The sequence below is a fragment of the Triticum dicoccoides genome, chromosome 7A (assembly GCF_002162155.2).
Source record: "Triticum dicoccoides isolate Atlit2015 ecotype Zavitan chromosome 7A, WEW_v2.0, whole genome shotgun sequence".
NCBI classification, from domain to species: domain Eukaryota; kingdom Viridiplantae; phylum Streptophyta; class Magnoliopsida; order Poales; family Poaceae; genus Triticum; species Triticum dicoccoides.
The window spans coordinates 55,019,295-55,023,691 of NC_041392.1; positions in this window are offsets into that span (position 1 = coordinate 55,019,295).

The following is a 4,397-nucleotide window of genomic DNA, read 5'->3' on the forward strand; positions in this document are numbered from 1 at the left end:
GCATGTCTGCCACTAGGCACGCAACTGCAAGTGTTGCCCTCGAGTGCAATTGCATGTCTTCAACATGACTGCAACTTTATGGTTTTTTTTGTCGGGGAGGGGGTAGTTGCATGTCTGCCACTAGGCACGCAACTGCAAGTGTCTCCTCCGACTGCAATTGCATGTCTTCAACGCGACTGCAACTCCCTGGTGTTTTTTTTGTCGGGGAGGGGGTAGTTGCATGTCTGCCACTAGGCACGCAACTGCAAGTGTCTCCTCCGACTGCAATTGCATGCATGTCTTCAACGCGACTGCAACTCAATGATGTTTTGTCAGGAGGGGGGCAGTTGCATATCTTTTCACTAGACACAATGTCGCCACGACTACAACTGCATGTTGTTACTGTTGTTCTTGTGGTGGTGGTGGTTGTTGTTGTTGTTGTTGTTGTTGTTATTATTATTATTATTATTATTATTATCATATTTTATTATATTTTTTATGCTTATTTTATTTTGTTGTTGCATTTTGAGTTCTTTTTGAAAACACACGTGAACATTTTTTTCAAAATACTTGATGTTTTTTAGGAACATTTTTTCCAACACATGATGAATAATTTTAAGAATAAAGGAGCAATTTTTCCAAAATATCATGATAAATGTAAACAAAATGCTTCCATTTTTTTTACAGTGAGCTGATAACTAATTTTTCAAAGGAAATGAACGTTTAACAAACAATAGGAAAAAACAGAAAAACTAAACATAAACAAAAAAAAAAACGGATGGAAGGAAAATCATGCAAACTTACTACTGGCCGGGCCTGTGTGCCAGAACGAGCAGCATCTCCAGAAACTCTCGATGGACTCAAAAAAACGCTGGCCTAAAGGCACAGAGCAACGTGAGAAACTGACAAAGGCATTAGACGCAATAGCGGGGCCGGCCCAACAATACTAGAAAAGTAGCAGACTAAATGAGAAATTAAAAATGGGCTGGGCTATTGTTAGATGATGTCATCTGACTGAGACTTCGCGAAGTCTCAGTCGATTAAGACCTAGACAGACCCTATCAATTCTCGCACCATTCACCAACCATGCATAGTGTATAAGGCTAGTCATAGTAGGAGTAACTTAGGTAGTAACATAGCACACTTCAAATTTTTTTACTTATGTGACATATATTTAATGAGAAGAGCGATGTTTAGAGTAACATAATATGTTACTGTAACATAGCGTTTCCCGAGAAAGAATGAGTCTATAAGCTAATAAATGAAGTCATCTATGACACTACTATCATGTTACTTTGCATTATGGAGATAGTAACTTAGACTAGTGTCATATGCATGACACTAGTATAAGTTACTCCCCACTATGACCACCCTAATAGGACTTGTGCATGCATCTAGCTGGCGTGTGTGCCACTGATTTCAATTCAGACCAATCAGAAAATGAAGGAAAGACGAAACCGGCGGGAGGATTCTTTGTGATAACAAATCAAAGGATCTGTATGTAGATCGAACTGGCAGCTCCATGCCAACTGCTAAGTTCCAGAATTGGATTCATTTATTTGACATGTGTGTCATCATGTGGGATATGGTCCAGAAATGAAATATTTTACTGATGGTTTTTTTTAGACAATCTTGTGAAGTTTTTATTTAACTCGTCACAATGTTTACAGGGACGAAAGATAGATCACCTGGATTGGCTAACCACACACGGCGGCCAACACCAAGTGAGAGAGCATAGTTCGCTAGATTGTAGGTCTCGACATTCGAGCTCCTAAACTCATGGCTAAAAAAGCAATTAACAAAATTCTTGGAACGATCTACAATCTCCCTAATGATAGCTCCATATACCGCTGCACTCATCTGCACAATATCATCAATGACCACTTTGCAGTCTGAGGCCACTGAGATCATGTTTTCATACAAATCATCCGCCAGTGCTAGTGATTCCAGTACAGCCAATGCTTCAAGCGTCGTAGCATCATCTATGCCATGAAAGGTAATCGTGGAAGCGCCCAAGAAAACTCCCTGACGATCCCTACACACCGCTGCAACCGCCCCTACGGATCTGGTTCTCATGAGTGCAGCATCAACATTGATCTTGCATGTTCCTTCTTTTGGTGGTACCCATTGACTCGGACGTGGTTGAGCCACCCTAGGCTCCCCCTGAGGTTTCGCTAGGACCTGGAGATCGCTGATGAAAGAGGCCACAAAAGCGTTTGTTGCATGTGGTGTTTGGTGCATCCCTTCATCGACCAGTTTCTTCCTGGAGCTCCAAATTGCCCACAAAGTGACTCCAAGTCTAGTGAACTCCTCGTGTGATAATGTGTCTTTCATTATGAACAGCCATGTTTTTGCAGTTGGGTTGTCGCAAGTACTCATTTGGCCGACCAGGTGCTCAGGTGCCAGGGCCCATACGCTCCTCGACATAGCACAATCGAGCAAGGCGTGTCTCCAAGAGTCCGCCGCCCCACACATCTGGCACGCCGGCGAGGTAGCCATGATGCGGTGGTGTAGTATATCATATGTGGGTATAGACTCCCATGCCAAACGCCACAAAAACACACGAATTTTGTTCGGGACCTGGGTATGCCAGAGAGACGTCCAACTGCTACTCTCCTCGGCGCTGGAAGGACCCTCGGTGCCATATAGCCAATTCTCACGTCTGAGTTTGGTGTATTGGATCATGCAATATGCCGAACGGATAGTAAAAATACCTCTCTTTTCTCTGCTCCATGCCCAAAAGTCTTCCACTCTCCTCGTACATAAAGGAATCTTGAGTATGGCCTCGGCATCAATAGGTACGAATACAGTACGGACCAACTCCTCTTTCCACGTGGCCGTTGTTTGTTCTATGAGTTCGTGCACTCGGGTAGGAGGATTGTGAACCAAAGAAGCTATGGGCCTAGGAATAACATCCCTCGGAATCCAGTTGTGCTCCCAGATCATCGTGTCCTCTCTCGTCCCGATTCTCCTAATGATTCCTTGCTTCATTATGTCCCTTCCATCAATAATAGCACGCCATATCTGCGAAGGGTGCGCACCCAATTTGGCCTCCAGTAGTCCTGTCTCAGGAAAATATGCTGCTTTCAGAATCAAAGAGCTCAAAGAGTTAGGATTATTCAGCACTCTCCACGCCTGCCTGGCCAGTAAAGCGAGGTTAAACATCTCAAGATCGCGGAAGCCCAGACCTCCCATGTATTTTGGTCTAGTCATGATCTCCCATGATACACATGCTGGTTTCCGTTTTGCCTTGCTTGCTACCCCACCAGAACTGCCTTATGATGGATGTGATATTGTCACACAAGCCTCTCGGTAGGCGGAAGCAAGCCAAGGAGTAAAATGGAATTGCCTGAGCAACAGATTTTATGAGCATTTCCTTCCCTGCTGAAGATAAGAGCTTCTCCATCCAACCATTGATCTTTTCCCACACACGGTCACGAAGGTATTTGATTGTGCCATTCTTAGAGTGCCCCGCATCTATTGCCATTCCCAAGTATTTTTCACTCAAAGATTCTCTATGGACTTGAACAACAAGTTTCACACTGTCGCGGGTTGTTTGAGGACACCCTCTGCTGAAGAAGATAGTGGACTTATCATTATTCATTCTTTGGCCAGAAGCACCACAATAAGCATTCAATAGGTTTGACACCGCATCGCTCCCTCAACACTGGCTTTGAAAAACAGCAGGCTGTCATCTGCAAACAAAAGGTGGTTTACAACCGGAGCTGTTGGTGCCACCTTGGTTCCTCCTAGCACTGATGACTAAAAACTGGATTTTAAAAGGCACGAAAGGCCCTCCGCTGCAATCAAAAACAAGTAAGAGGAGATATGGTCTCTTTGTCGAATACCTCTCGAAGGCTTGAACTCGACACAAGATTATTTCACAATCTGACCTTTTTTAGCAACGCCATAGCCCGTAACGTTTCATCCCCACATAAAACGCTGAGCCAGCTCGCGGTATTGCCATGGCCCCACTCGCTGACAAGGCAGGTTCGAAACGCGGAGCCAGATTGTGTTTCTGGAAACGCCAATAGCTTTGGCGTTTCTGTCCAGGCTGAAAACACCAAAGGCCATGGCGTTGCTGCACTTGATATAGTACGTAGTACTACGTACTCGGTGCCACTAGCTTCACTGTTAGGGCCTCTTTGATTCGCAGGATTGTAAACACATGGGAATAGGAAAAACATAGGATTGAAATGTCATGCTCATCTCAATCCTATAGGATTTTAGGTTGTTTGATTGCATCACAGGAAAAACGAAGGATTCTTTCAAAGAGGTTTGACTGGATGCTAGAAATCCTATGGGAAGTAGTACAAAAAATTCCTTAGAAAAAAATTCTATAGGATTCAATCCTATCCTATGAATCAAACAACCAATATAGAAAAATTTCCTAAGGATTTTAATCCTCCAAAATTCCT